A 16,046-nucleotide genomic window follows, 5' to 3' on the forward strand; every position below is an offset into this window, starting at 1 on the left:
TCCTGGACGTGGAAGGAGCAGCGGAGTGTAGCCCTAAACCCCAGGGACGCTGAGTGCGCCCTTGGCTGTGGCCACTCTGAATTTGGCCCAGCTCAGAAGCTGAGGGGTAGAGCAGGCCTCCTGAGCCGGGGACCCTGTAAGGGGCGAGGGCAGTAGGGAGAGTGAGGGACTGGCCAGAGCGTGGCCCACATCCCAGCTTCTGTGCCCAGGAGGGGGAGCCCACCAACCTGGAGCTATGTTAAAAACCTCTCTGAGTTTCCATTTTCTCCATGTTAGAAAACGAGTTAACCACACAATAAATTCCTGGCTTTCATAGATTTACTATTTGGCTGTTTAGTTTTGTTTGTAGCCCTTTAATGAACTGGATGCTTGCTTGGGCAGTACCCCCTCTTGAGCCTGGTTTGCCTTCCCAGAAGCCCTTGGTCTCCTGCTTCATTGGCCTTGATGGAAGCTTGGGAAGAAGGATTCAATGTCTTCTCTAGCCTCCATCCTCAACTCAGTCTAGAAGCTCACTCCTCCTGGATTTCCCTTCCCAATAGGACCTAGAATCTGCATTGCTGCAGCCAGTGCCTTACCGCTGGTGGCAGAGCACCCCCCAACCCGAGACCTCCGCACCCGGGTCTGCAGCTCTGCCCCTTCCCGGTGTCCAGGCTTTATCAGCCCTGGGGATGAGGACCATGTGGGCCGCAGAGTGAGGCTTGGAGCAGGTCCTGCCATGGGACAGGTGACATGAACAGAAGCTTCCAGGGCCCCTTCCTCCTTTTCCACAAAGGGCCTCAGGGCAGCTCTCCTGGAACAATGGGAGTTGGGGTGGGGAGCACGTCCCCCACCTGCTTGCCCCACCCTCGGATCTCTCCCAGCTGCTAGTGACAGGTCAGGCCCTGAAAGGAGCTGAAATTCAGCCCCGCTCAGCTTTGGGCAACTCAGGGAGGGGTAACCAGTGAGAGGGCAGGCTGCAGTGGGAGAAACAGGTGAAGAGAGCAAAGAGAAGGGAGTGGAGACAGAGAGGGAGGCGGGAGGGGAGGGGTGCAGAGCTCAGGCTCTGCACAACACTGCCACAAATCACTTGGAGGAGGCCTGGGAGCCCTCACAGCTCCGAGGAGATCATTAGCGCAAGAAAAGTCCTTTCCCTAGGAGGCCTAGGGGGCCTCCGGCCACCCTTTGTTCTCACTAAGGGGGAGGGGCAAGGCGGGGTTGGTGGGGGGGCGGCTTCATTTACCCCATTGCAAAATGTGAAGCGAGATCCTTGCCTCCAAGGCCCAGGGCAGAGACTGTGTCCTGGGGACACTGAGCTCTCCATGCACAGGTATGTGGACAAGCCATGGGAATATTACTAGCGATTCTCATCCCTAGCAGTATTAATAAAAATACTTCGTGCAGAGCTCTGGAACAAGCCTGCTCTGGGGTGTGGAACAATAACTAACATTTATATAGCGCCTCACAGCATGAAAAGCAGGGTGTACTTCTCTCCCGTGGTTCCCACAATACAGGAGCGATGCAGGTAAGGTGGAGGACTTGCTTCTTGTTTTACAAACCAGGAACTTCCAGTTCAAAGCAGCCCCAGGGCAATGGAACCAGGAAGCTGGGCAGAGCAGAAACGGCACCCCAACTCTCGCCCTTTCTCTGGGTCACACAGGAGAACCCGGTGAATGTGACTGAATCCAGGGAAGGAGAGAGACCACGGGACATGGGGGTCTGGGTCACTGGCACAGGGGTTCTGCGCCACTTCCTTGTTATAATGAAGACGGTGCCCACCCGCTAGGGTCATTGGGCACATTTGGAGTTAGGATGGATTCAGAGGGCTTGGCAAAGCTCCCAGAAGAGAGTTAGTGCTCAGTTAACATGAGCAGAGGATTTACTCTTCCTAAGACCTAAGAAATGGCAGAGTTGGGCGGGGGGGGTGGTGTTGCCGGCCACTCATTGGCCAAGAGATGGACATGATGACCCTCCCAGTTCTCTCCAGGGTGAGGGACCCAGAAAGTCATTTTCACAGCTTTTCTCATTGAGTCCCCATCCCCATGGAGGCTTTGGAAGCCCACAGCTACTGGTTTCACTGGACAGCCAGAGGACATCACTAAAGTGATGGGTGTCCTGAGCTGAAGCAAAGGAAGTGGGCTCTAGCGCCTGGGGACTTGAGCAGCTTCTTGGAGCCCACCTGTGCCCAAGGCAGACCCGGGACAGATCAGCACCTCATCAAAGCCATCAGAGATTAAGCAGGAAGCTTGGAGCCGTGCAATAGCATAGACTCTGGATGCCAACAGATCTGAAACCTAACTCTGCCTCAGTTTCCTTATCTGGAAAGTGAGATTATAGTTGCCATAGTGGGGACTAAAAGTGGTTACCTGGGTTGAGTTCCCCTTCCCCTCCTGCCCCTCACTGTGGAGGCTAGATGAAGGCCCAAGATGCCAGACCACTGGGCGGAGGTCCCCAGCCCTCTCTGTGTGGATTCGCTGGGGTCAGGTTCCCTGGAGGCAGGTCTCTCATCAGGCAGGACCGACAAGTGGGATGCTGGTCACAGGAGCATCAGAGCCTGTCTGTCTGTCTTCTTCAGGACTGGCGGCTGCCGCGGCCTTCCAGGATATACCCCTGAGGCTGTGGATCCATGGAGACAGCCCTGTCTCCCTCCATGGCTACCTGAGTGCCCTGACCCCTGGTTCCTCCTCCACGGTCCCCTTGAGCCCTGTGCCATGTGCCAGCATCACGTGTGGTCTCCTCCTGCCACCCTTACCCCTGCAGCAGGCGAGTAAGTCTGGTGACACGTTTGGAGGTTCCGAGGGCCCCGCCATTAAGTGGTGTAATTTAGTCTGGGTTCTGTGTTTTGATTTTGCCCAGCTGCGTCTGTGTGCATTTAGATTAATCCTGTTAGCTGGCGGGAGCGGGGCTACCTGCTGTTTATCAAGAGTGCTTGTGCGATTTGCGTTTAATATGCAGCCACCTTCCCTCTTAGTGAAGCCTTCTGTCCCCTTGCTTCCCACCTGAGCAGGGAGAGGAGGAGGGGTCCACAGAAGGGGCTGCGGAGCCACCCACACTCAGCCTAGCACAGACCCACCTCTCAGCCTCCTCCACCCTCGTCACCTCCCCCCGGGCTCCACTTTCATCCAAGGCCTTTGATCTGTGCATCTTGGAGCGTGGAACACTCCAGGATTATGGCTGTGGCTGGCCTAAAGTCAGCAGGGGTCCGGTGCTCTGACTGATGTTTGGAGACTTGTCCCTGACTCTCAGTTTTCCTACCAATCAGATGGAGCTCGGGCTTCCCTGGTGGCTCAGAGGTAAAAGAATCCGCCTGCCAGTGCAGGAGACACGGGTTCAGTCCTTGATCCAGGAAGATCCCACATGCTGCGGTGCAGCTAAGCCCATGCGCAACTATTGAGCCTGTGCCCTAGAGCCGCAGCTACTGAGCCCATGGGCCCTAAGGCCTGTGCTCTGCACCAAGAGAAGCCACTGCAGTGAGAAGTCTTCACACCACACTAGAGAGCAGCCCCTGCTCACCAGAACGAGAGAAAAGCCTCTGCAGCAAGGAAGACCCAGCACAGCCACAGGTAAATAAACCAGTACTTTTTTTAAAGGTGGGGCTAGTGATAGCCATCCTACTCACGCAGAAACCCGTCCTGCAGGTGCAGCGAGGGCATTCATCCCAGTATCCATGCACAGTGTCAGCCCTGCTGCACTGCCCGGTGCAAGGCATTCTGGATGAGAGTCCCGTTCTGCACTCCCTCTTGGCGATCTGTCCTTAGACGAGTCACCACGGTGCACGGCCTCTGGGACACCTCATGGGATACCTGCCCCATCTACCCACAGGGTTGATGCCAAGACCAGCTGAGATCAGTTTTCACCCAACAGCGGAACTCTTACCAGATGCTTTCAACACAGCATCTGATTTCACGCAGGGCAACCCTAGGAAGGAGAAGTGGCCACCCCAGGCTCCTGGATAAGGAGCCTGGAGTCAGAGAGGTCCACTGCCTCTGAGCTCGTGCTCCCAGCGTTGTGCTCCGCTGGTGGGACACTGACTGGGTCAAGTTCTGTCCCTTTGCACAAGGTCACATCTTTAATGGTGATCTCCACGTGGAAATAAATGGCTGGGCAGAGTCACTCACTGCTCCTCAGGACTGCGGGCACTGCATCAGAACCCCAGCTCCCTTCACCCAGCGCTGACCAGTCCTCTCCTGCTAGAGGGTTTGAGGGCTGCCAGAGGTCACCGGCTGAGCCCTCCCCCTGCCCTGACACCTCCCAGCGGTGCACCAGCCCTCCCCCGTGAAGGCATTCCCCCAGGGTCCATCATCGGTCCCTTGGGAAATCTTTCTGAGCAAGGTCACAGCCCCACCACCACTGTCTCCATTAGCAACTCCCCAGCCTCTGTCTCCACTCATACCTCACCTCTCAGCCTCAGATTTTTTTGCTATGGGTTTCTCTTTTTTTGAACAGTTTTGTTGAGACACAACCCAAATACTCTATAATTCACCCATTTAAAGTCTACAGTTCAATGGTTTATTTAGTTTATTCATGAACATATCCAAACATCACCACAGTTCACTTTAGAACATTCTCATCATCTCAAAAAGAAAACTCGTACCTTTTAGCCATCACCCCCCATCCCTTCAGCCCCACTCACGTCCCCAAGCAACCATTAACCTACTTTCTGTCCCCACAGATTTGCTTATTCTGGACTTTTGTAGGAACAGAATTGCATACTAGGTGGACTTTGGTGACTGACTTCTTTCACTTAACCTAATGTTTTTGAGGTTCCTCCACGTGGTAGCACGTGTCAGGACCCCATTCCTTTCATGGCTGGATGATGTTGCTGGGACACACACAGGAATAGCCGGCTTGTTTCTACCGTTTAACTGTAATGAACAGAGCTGCTATAAATGTTAGCATACAAGTTTTTGTCTGATGTATGTTTCCTATTCTCCTGAGTATATACCTAAGAGTGGAATTTCTGGGTTATATAGAGTTGTTCAGGGCTTCCCTGGTGGCTCAGAGGTTAAAACGTCTGCCTGCAATATGGGAGACCTGGGTTCGATCCCTGGGTTGGGAAGATCCCCTGGAGAAGGAAATGGCATCCCACTCCAATATTCTTGCCTGGAGAATCCCATGGATGGAGGAGCCTGGTGGGCTACAGTCCACGGGGTCGCAAAGAGTCGGACACGACTGAGCGAATTCATTTCACTTCACTTCACTTTCACTTATGGTGTTGTTTAGAGAAGGAAGTGGCAACCTACTCCATACTCTTGCCTGGAAAATCCCATGGACAGAGGAGCCTGGTGGGCTGCAGTCCATGCGGTCACGAAGAGTTGGACACAACTAAGCAACTTCACTTTCACTTTTCACTTTCATGCACTGGAGAAGGAAATGGCAACTCAACTCCAGTGTTCTTCCCTGGAGAATCCCAGGGACGGTGGAGCCTGGTGGGCTGCCATCTATGGGGTCGCACAGAGTCAGACATGACTGAAGTGACTTAGCAGCAGCAGCAGCAGCATGGTGTTGTTGCTCTTAAATCGCTGTCATGTCCAACTCTTTGTGACCCCATGGACTGTAGCCCGCCAGGCTCCTCTGTCCATGGGATTTCCCAGGCAAGAATACTGGAGTGGGTTGCTGTTTCCTTCTCCAGGAGATCTTCCTGACCCAGGATTGAACTCATATCTCTTATGTCTCCTACATTGGCTGGTGGGTTCTTTACAACCCGTACTACCTGGGAAGCCCACCAGCAGTATATGAGGTTCTAATACTCCATCTCCCTGTTAACAGTGGCTACTATTGTCTGTCTTTTCAATTATCACCATTCCTGTGAAGCAGTGTCTTGTTGTGGGTTTGATTTGTGTTTCCCTGATGGCTAACAGTGTTGAGTATCTCTTCACATGCTTACCGGCCATGTGTATTTCCTTGGAGAAATATGTACTCAGACACTTTGTCCACTTTCTAATTGGGTTGTCTTTGAAAGTTTGTTTATTTATTTGGCTGCACTGCATCTTAGCTGTGGCACTCTGGATCCCTGTTGCGTCATGCAGGACCTTTCACTGTGTGCACGGACTCTCCAGTTGTGGTGTGCAGGCTTAGTTGCTCCATGGCATATGGGATCTTAGTTCCTTGACCAGGGATCAAACTGGTGTCCCCTGCATTACAAAGCAGATTCTTAACCACTGGACCACCAGGGAAGTCCCTATTGGTTTGTTTTTTTTTTTTAATTTTGGAGTTAAGTTTCTACATATTTTCTAGATATCAGTCCTGCCATCTCAGATTTGAGCAGCTAACCAAGCCTAGCTTCAGGTCCAGGGGGAGGACCGTGGGCTCTGAAATGAGATCAACTTGGGCTCAAGTGTCCACTCAGGCACCGAGTAGCAGAGAGTTAGTGTAACTCATCTATAGAATTGAAGTAATGGCACCTGGAAAACAGCACACTTGTGTTTAGCTGGTGCTTGGACGGTGCTGGAGCTGAGGCTCTGTGCAGTTTTCCCACTGAGGTAGGTAAGGAGCAGCTATTATTCCTATTTTGCAGGGGAGGCCACAGAGGCACAACTTGCTCAAGGCTATGGCGTCATCAGTGTCAGGCTGGGAGAGCCCAGAACTGCAGGACTCTAGAGCTGAGAGCCACAGTGGTGTACTGCTTTTCCAAGGTAGACCATCAGCATGGGTTAAATGAATGAGTGAATTCATGCCCCCACTGACGGGGACCTCACTACTGACAAAGCTATCTGCTCTACTCTTGGAGAGTCCTAGTTACTGCAAATTCTTTCTTTCTCTGAATAACAATCGCCTGTCCCTCATCATAACCTCTCGCACTGGCCCTGGTTTTGCTCTGCAGCAGACTCCTGAAGCGTGGACCACCGTTCACTCCAAGCCTCTCCCTTTGGCACTCAGATACTCACAGGTGAGCCCAAGCCCTGCCCACCTGGCCCCAGGGTTGAGTCTGGGGAGTGACCACTCCCACTGGCCTGTCCAGCCCTCCCACTGGATGCAGAGAAAGCCAGATTCCCCTCCCCAGGAACCAACAGCTGAGGCCTCCACAAGGAGATGAGGCCCTTGTCCACAGTGATGTGGGAGCCGAGGCTTTGAGACCAGGTCAGGTTAAAGCAGACCCAAGATCCAGGTGAGAGCCAGAGGGGCCTGTGGCTGGCTGGTGGGAGGGGGTGCACATGGGGCAGGCGGGGGCAGGGAGCCGCTCACACTCTAGCAAGCTGAGCAATCTCATGCTTGGTTAGCTCTGCGAGTGACATTGATTTGGAGCTGACCCTTCGTGGCCCCAAGGCTGACCCAACCAGAGAGCCGTGAGACCCAATCTCAGGCTGTGAGCCCTAGACAGCCTTAGGGCCAGGGTGGGGGTGGGCAACTTGAGGGCATAAGCCTCCCGCCTACACACACACACTCCTCCGGGCCTTGCAATCAGCCTGTCGTGCAGTCAGGCAGACAGTGCACCTGAGCCCCTCCACCAGCCCCTCCAGACAAGACAAGGAGGGAGCCCCACCTCTGTCCCTTCAGGGGTCCCAGGGTGGGCTGCCCTTGAGAATTCAGGCTGGGACCACGACACCCAAGGATCCAAGGCCTGGACCTCTGGCTGTGTCCTGAATGTGGAGGGAGCTCCCCTGACATGGGCAGATCAGAGGGCCATCGTTTCCAAACAATTCCTGCAGGTCAGTATTAGTTGAGAGGCAGACGTGGGGGGCAGGACAACCCCTAAGTTACTCACTGGCCTGACCTCCACTTGCATTTCTGTGGAATGGGATGGGGATGCTCACATCCCCAACGTGCTATGAGGGTTAAACAAATCCCCAGAGCCAAGCCCACAAGATGCCACATCTACAATTCCGTTCATTCGACACTCCTGATGCCAAAATGATAGAAAGGAGAACGGATCAGGGGCGGGCAGGGGTCAGAGAAGAGGGAGGAAGGAGGAGATGAGGGCGCCTACGAGGGGAAACAGCAAAGATCCTTTTGCTGACGGAGATGCTCTCTCTATTGGCTGTGTCCCTGTCAGTATCCTTGGTGTGAAACAGTACTAAGATTTTGCAGGATGCTACCACTAGGGGAACTGGATACAAGGCACAGGGCGCTCTCTGTATCATTTCTCACAACTGCACATGAAACTACAAGTGTCTCAAAAGTAAAAGCTTAATTTTTAAAAAAGAGAGTTATCTCATGTCTGGTGAAGAATAGCATCTGTGACATTATCTATTCCTCTTCCCCCTTCTCATGGGTTCTGCTACGAACTGGTGTGTGGCCTGGAAATCGGCATTGTATGAGGTTGTCACCTCAAAAGAGGGGCAGCTGTGAGAAGAGGCTGACTGTGTGTCAGCATCTTTCACTTCTGTGCCCACCATAAGTGCCTGATAGGTGCAGGAACGAGGGAACGAGAGAGAGTGAATGACCAGCACAGCCCCTGAGCTGGAAATGAAGTAGGCTTAAAGCAAGTGATACTTGGGGTAGACACGGGCCTGAACTTGTAGCTCCTAGACCGTCGGCTCAGGACCCTGCCTGGCCAGGTCACCCCGGGCTGTGTTTCGGGGTGTGTCGGGGGTAGGGGGCAGGCTGGGTGCCTGCACAGACAGCACTTTAATTAGTGGCGGAGTCAATTACACCAGAAGAGGAGAGCCCTGACTTCTCCCTACGGCGTGCGGAAAATGGAAGCCTAGCATTTTCAATTTAAGGTTCAGTTAGATAATGCCTATTGGTGCCAGTAGATTACAGAGTGGATATTAAATCCTACAGGATTTGGAATCGGAGAGTACAAGTGGAATCCGTAAGTAGGGGGAAGCCTCCGGAAGGAGCTGGCCCGCCGTCCTCAGCTAATGAGACAGCCTCTCTGTGAAACAGCAGCCGGCACAGACCTGGATCCTACAACTTCCGCTCTGGGACGGCGAGGGGTCAGGGATCACTGACATTCCAGGGGCTGGCACTGCTGTCCTTACTATCTCCTTGTGCAGATTCTTCCCGTGCTACAGGTGGGAACGGAAGGGCCCAATAGCACACCAAGTTTTGCCATCGTAATAGGAACTCACACTTCAACCCCATCCAGCCCTTCCCTCCCCTCTCCAGCTGATCGACTCCGACACAACCTTGGGACTTCCCTGGTGGTTCAGTGGTTAAGACTTCACCTTCCAGTTCAGGGGGTGCAGGTTCGATCCCTGGTCAGGGAGCTAATATTCCCACATGGCTTGTAGCCTAAAAAACATAAAACAGAATCAATATTTAGTAAATTCAATAAAGACTTTTAAATGATTTACATTAAAAAAATCTTGGGAAAAAAAAAAAAACTCCTACACTACCTTCAAAATGATTCAAGCTCCCCTCCTCCAGGAAGCTGTCCAGGATGCTCCCAAACTACCCACTGAGGTTCCTCTGTGAGCCCAGGGGCATTCCGTTCACCACAGTCATTATCACTCAGGACTTTCCTTGCTTTCTACCCCATCTTTGAAGGGACCATTGTGATTTACCCTCCCACACTCCCAACCACACAGGGGTAACCAACAAATATGCTGGACATGAACTGACATTTTTATACCGTTTGTTGTGGAATGACTGACGTTTTCCGAATACGTGATGCATTCACAGTGCTCAAGACTCAAGAGGCACAGAAAGATGAGGGCAAAAGTCTTCCTCTGTCTGACTTTCAGCCCAGCTCCTCCCTGGGGATGGCCAGTCTCCTGTGAACCCGTCCAGGCTTTATCCTGCCAGCAAACATGCTTGGGTGTCTTTGCCTTTTTTAACAAAACAGGAGAACAATCTCCTTACACTATCTTCACATCTTTCTTGGAAGCTCTTTCTTATCCCGCTCAGAGGATGTCTTCCTGTGCCTAGCCATCTTTGTACCAGATCCTGCATCTTCAGACCGAGGAGCCTGTGAGCCTGTGGGGATGGACTCGCTTTTCCCGCTTTCCTCCCAGATGGACATGAGGTTGCCTGGGTGCTCCGAGACGCCCTCTGAGGCTGACCTGGACCATTGTGCTCAGAAGTGTAGACACAAGGCCTCCAAGCCTTGGGCCCAGCCCACAGGATGACAGTGGGGACCACCACAGCTTCCCTGAGGCCAGCGTGCTGTCTCTGGCAGGCCCATTGCGAAGGCTTGGGCTCAGTGGAGAAGGAGGATATAGAAGCTTATTAGTTTAAGCAGGATGAAATGTGTAAATAATTACCCCAGCCACCCGTGCATGTAGCGGCCGGCCCCTCGCTCTGGGAGGAGACGCATCAGCCTTCATTCTTCTCTCAGATTGCCTTCTCTGCTAGATACTGTCGAAGGACCTGTGGCTGCACATCCACTCAGGGCGGGAAGGGTCCAGGCCCATCCCGTCCCCAGGAACCGCAGTGGGTGGTCTTGAGGACAGGCCCTCCTGCGGAATGGTGAGGTTCAATTCTGCCACCACCAGCAGTGAAATCAGCGTCAGAAAAGGACAGCAAAGGCCTGACGCCCACTCCCAGAGCATTTATTTATCGAGGAATAAGGTGTCAGGAACTGGGGCAACTCTTTGCTTGCTTCCTTTCATTTAATCCTCACAAAACACACAAGTGGTTGTAATTACTAGCCCCATTTTACAGATGAGAACACAGAGGGCCAGGATGTTGAGATGCCTCTAATATTGAGAATGAGTGAGGAAGCCCCCATCCATTCTGCTCCCATACCAATTCCCACTCCCACCCTTCTGCTCTCACCTGGGCCTTCGTGCAGACGCAATCCTGGACCCAAGTCATCTAGCCCAGATCCCCCCGGCCCCGAGACAGGTCCCCACCTAAGCCACCAAAGACCCACAGCCTCACCTCTCGAGGAATAATAGGGAGTCCCATGCCTCCCCCTGCCAGATCCACCTTCTGCAAGTTGCCAATCAGCAGCAGGCTTTGCAGTCCACTGAGAGTCTTGACATGAGGATGGAACCAACCTCAGAGAAATACAGTTTGCTCCCCAAGGCCAACTGCAAGGCCAGTGGGGAAATAAATTATCAGTCCACTCAGGATTAATTTCCTAATAACCACAAGCTAGCCAAAGACCTCCCGACCCTCCCTCACCCAGCTCCTTGTCCTCCCTGGAGAGCCCCAGGGACCCAGAGCACTGTTCTCATCCTCGGGGGAGGGGGTCCTGGCTCCCGCCACCCACTGCCACATCCTCTTGCAAAGGTGTCTAGTTGTCCCCAGAGTCCCAGCTCCTTCCCCCTTCCTTTGCCTCTTAGCCTCAGCACGGTGAGGTGATGAATTAGGAACCAGAAGTTGGCACATTCACCCAGCAATTAGCGTTTATCTCTCTTGTTTATGTGGCTGAACAACTGTTCATTTTCAAACTCAATAGTCACTACTCAGAAAGATAAACCTGCCTGGGTCACTCCTGGGAGGCGATTTGAGGGTTTGGTAGGAAGATGAGGACAGGGCAGGAACTCAGCCCACGTCTTCACCTCCAAGTGCTCACTCCTCCCCAGGCCTCTGCCCTCCCTGCCTAGTCGACCAGGATGAAGGTTCAAATCCCCCCGTTCCATGTGCTGGAAATCTGAGGATGACAGATGTTGAGGGGTTCTGCGGTTTGCAGACTCTCCATTTTTTCTCATGTTGGATTTCGAGGGCTCTGACTTTCCATCCTGCACTTCAACTGGGGTCTGCCTTGTACAGAGTCCTGCCTTCGGGGGCTGTAGAAGTGACCCTGAGGCCCCCTTCCTGAGGCCCACACAGCCAACCCAAGGGGAGCAGAGACCACGCAGAAGGGACCCCACCCGTGAACCACACTACAACCTCAAGCCAGGATGGACAGGGCTTGGTGGGATGAAGCAAGACCCTCCTTCCTGCGCACCTGTCATCACGTTCCAGCCTAAGACTACAGAGTCTGCTTGACTAGTGCAGAAAAAGGCAAGAAAGGGACTCCCCTTGCGGTGCCAGTCCTGACTGCAGGGCTAGGGGAGGGAGGCTTGGTGTCCATTAACTGTGGTGAAATGCTGCCACCTACCGGCTATATAGAGAACTGCAGGGAGCCCTGGGGCTGGTTCGGGGGCTGGAAAGGAGTCCAGAAAAATGCCCATTGGCTCACTGGTCTCTCCCGTCCAATGGCGGAAGGTTAAAAGGACCAGAAAACCTAGCTTGGATGTTGACTGGACAGCAATAACCATCGTTTATTGAGCACTTGCTGTTCCCAGTGCTTTGCACACATTCCCAACAATCCTGTGTGTGTGTGTGTGTGTGTGTGTGTGTGAGTCCCTCAGTCATGTTCGACTCTGTGACCCCGCCAACTGTAGCCCGCCAGGCTCCTCTGTCCATGGGATTCTCCAGGCAAGAATACTGGAGTGGGTAACCATTTCCTGCTCCTTGGGTCTCCTGCATTACAGGCAGTTTCTTTACCATCTGAGCCACCAGGGAATCCTGTAAGACACCCCTATGGGATTTACCCTCCCTTGGCCAGGGAGCTCGTCAAGCTGGTGAGCAGTACAGTCCGGCTCCAAACTCTGTACTCCAAACTCAGGCGCCGGTCCCTGCTGCCCACACAATGGCGCGTCCCAGATCCCCCTTCCCTGGACCTCTCCCCAGCTCCTCTTTTGTTTCTTTCACCCCGACTGCCTTGCCTTCTCCCCCAGACAGCTGCTTCTCAGCCGCCAAGTCCTGTCCACAGGATCCCATTCCTCCAGGAGAACAAAACTCCACGGAGTCTGTATTTTGGTGGGTCCTGATGATCCAGGCCCAGAGAAGAGCTCAACGCTTCTAAGGTCCCAGTCTCCCCACCTTCTGAACAGGGGAGGAGTCTCTTTGAGGATGCCCCAAGCTGACTATCGTCGGATCTAAAGGTGAAGTGGGGCAACCGGCTGGATTAGGGGAGTCTCGGGGAGTTGGGGGCCCAGTTCTGATCACAGCGCCCCAACCTGGGACCAAGCTGCATTTTCCAGTCCCTTCTAATCACTCTTCACTGTGATCTTTGCCGTACAGACTATCAGAGCTGGGAGCGGACCTCAGGATTGATCCATTGAAAACATCTCCTATAGATGGCCTTCCCTTGTGGCTCAGCTGGTAAAAAATCTGCCCGCCGTGCAGGAGACCTGGGTTCGATCCCTGGGTTGGGACAGTCCCCTGGAGAAGGGAAAGGCTACCTACTCCAGTATTCTGGCCTAGAGAATTCCATAGACTGTATAGTCCATGGAGTCACAAAGAGTTGGACACGACTAAGTGACTTTCATAGATGGGAAGCTGGGATCAGAGAGGGCAGCAGATCACACAGCCCAAAGTGGCAAATCAGGAAAGCTCCGCTGCCCAGCCTGTCTTTCTACTCCCTCCTCATCCAGCCCAGACCCTGGGGGTCCTCACCTCTGTGCCCACAGGCTACCCACAGCACCCCCAGAACCACCTGAGGCCCAGAACGGGTGAGGCCAGGACATAAGGGAGCATGGGCCTCAGAGGAACTAGAATAGAAACAGCATCTTGCTTCTCTCCTTTCTCTCCCTTTCTGCGGAGAGACGCCGCCTGTTTCCTGAGCCACTTGGGGCCTGAGTTAGTCCCCATGTTTTCACTCATGCTGAGGAGGGAGGTTTTCTAAGAAGCGGGAAGAAAGGATTCCCTTGATTGCTTTATAGTCACAGCTCTGGAGGCAATGGAACCTGTGGCGATGGTGGGGGAGCATGGTGCTCCATCCGGGCCCAGCAGAGGGCCAGGGCCTCTGGACCCTGCTGCCCTCTCTCTTCCCGCCTTTCTGGCTTCCAGGCTGCAAGTGGCTGCCCCTAGGGAGATCCAGGCCTCGGACACACAGGGGCCCAGCTGCCCCATGGCTCTCAGCAGGATAGGGGACAGGACCCCTCCTCAGCTGGCGGGCTTGGGGAAGGGCCCAAACTTTGGGCAACCAAGCCCTTTCTCAGAGAATCTGGGTGTCCCTGGGGCCCAGGGCAGTGGCTCTCCTTACCATCACATCCATAGGGAGGGAAGGTCCTAAAGAAGGTGGGGGGAGGCTGGGGGCACTGGGTGCCAACGGAGATGGACCTGCTGGGCAGGGGACACTTGTCGGGGGCACTGCTCATGGAATCAGCCCCAGGGCTACAGGGAGCAGCAGCTGAGCCTGGGACACTGGGCCCCCAGACCTCAAGGAGGGGTGCCAGATAGCAGAGCATCTCTCTGGTGGTCAGCTCTCCTTCCTGATAATGCCAGAGGGTTCTCCCTTCCTTCCTTCCCCTCTTTCCTCTCTGTCCCCCTCTTATCCATCTCCCCTGATTTCAAGGAGCCCCATTCTGGGAAGTCTGGCTGCTGGCTGGCCTCCCAAAGCTGCCTGGCCCAGCAGGGCAGGGAGGGGATGGGGGGTTGCACCTCCATGATGGGCCAGCAGGGAGCTCACTGAGGCTCTTTTCCTGAGGTGGGTGGGGCTTCTCCCTCAGTGTTGTTTGGGCTTTGGTGGGGAGCAAAGAGGGACATGAATGGAAGGGCCTGGGGGCTCCCAGCCATACCGGAGAAGAGGTGGGTGTAATTTTCTTGCACTTTTTTCCTTCCCTGCCAAGTTATGCTTCCTTCTGTCTTGCTTGCCTCTTCCGGGGAGCCTTCCCTAACTGCCTCTCCAGGCCTCTTCATGTTCCCAGGGACTAGAAGGCCTCTCTCCTTTCCCCATGGCCCAAGCTCAGGATGACACCACCCTTAGGAGCTGGGCTTCCCTGCCAAGTCTCAGCTCTGGGCTCCTCAGCCCAGGAAGCCCTCCTTCTACTAAGAAGACTCTCAGGTCTGAAGGCTCTGCCTGGCCTCCATTCCAGCCTGTGGGCCCTGCTCCCCCTGGGGCCTCAGAGGTAAGCTTGCTGGGGGCTCCGAGCTCTCACAGCCCTCGGGGTGTGCTGGTGACCCCCTGGACCCCACCCTAGTGTCCTCCCTTCTGCTCAGTGTTCACCAGGCCACTTCAGGAAGGTCCAGTCTCCTGCACTGACTCAGGTGGGGGTGGGGAGGGCTGGGAGCACTGCCCGCCAGGGACTCAGGTGGGGATGAGAGGGGTGGGAGCACTGCCCCTTAGAGACTTGGGTGGAGGTGGGGAGGAGTGGGAGCACTGCCTACTAGGGACTCAGGTGGGGGTGAGAGGGGTGGGAGCACTTCCCACCAGGGACTCAGGTGGGGATGAGAGGGGTGGGAGCAGTGTCCCTTAGAGACTTGGGCGGGGGTGGGGAGGAGTGGCAGCACTGCCTACTAGGGACTCAGGTGGGGGTGAGAGGGGTGGGAGCACTGCCTACTAGAGACTCAGGTGGGGGTGAGAGGGGTGGGAGCACTGCCCTCTAGGGACTCAGGTGGGGTGAGGACGGCTGGGACCACTGTCCACTAGGGACTCTGTGGGTTGGGGAAGGGTGGGAGGGAGGCTAAGAGGAACCACGTCTTCTGGGGGAAAGAAAGGAGACAACCACATACTCATCAGAGGTGGGAAAACTGGGTTCAGAAGAACTGCAGCCAGTCCCTCTGGTGACCCTGAGGAAATGGTGGTTCAGTACAAAGAAGTGAATGATCAATGGTTTATTCAGGAGGGGAAAGCCCAAGCTGAATGTCTCCCTCCCCCGTGCCTCCCCCCATCCTCCCTTCCTCCCGTGCCCCCTCCCACCCCTGACAGCTGGCCCCACTCCCCGAGGCCCCCATGGCCCTTGGGAGGGGTCAGTGAGAGGAGGGATGACCCTGTGTTGGTGCTCCTGGGTTGGACTCCTCTCCAGGAGGCCCCTTGACAACATGCAATGTGGAGGGCGGGAGGAGGAAGACGCTGGTGGGGGCAGTGGATGAGGGTGCGGGCAGGATGTAGGCACCCTTGAATATAAGCACCTCTGGCTACCAGCCCCGCCACACTTTCACCTGCCTGCTCACTTCCCATTGCCAGGGAGAAACACAATTATGAAACTAATGAAATTCTGCAGGTAAACCATATTTCCCTCAGAGCGGCTGGGCCAGGAGCTGTCTTCCTGGGTGGGGTATGTCACACCAACGGAATGGCTTATCTCAGAAGAAAGGGCTATCCTGACGAAAGTCCTCCTGGTGGTGAGGGGAGCCCGTCCTCAGGGACCACACACTCACAGTGGATGTGGAGAGACCCAAGGCGGGGCAGGGTGACTCCAGGGCACTGGGAGCTTTCCTCTGAGGTGGCCAAGGGCTGCAGCCCT

Source organism: Capricornis sumatraensis, chromosome 16 (assembly GCF_032405125.1).
Source record: "Capricornis sumatraensis isolate serow.1 chromosome 16, serow.2, whole genome shotgun sequence".
Lineage (NCBI taxonomy): Eukaryota > Metazoa > Chordata > Mammalia > Artiodactyla > Bovidae > Capricornis > Capricornis sumatraensis.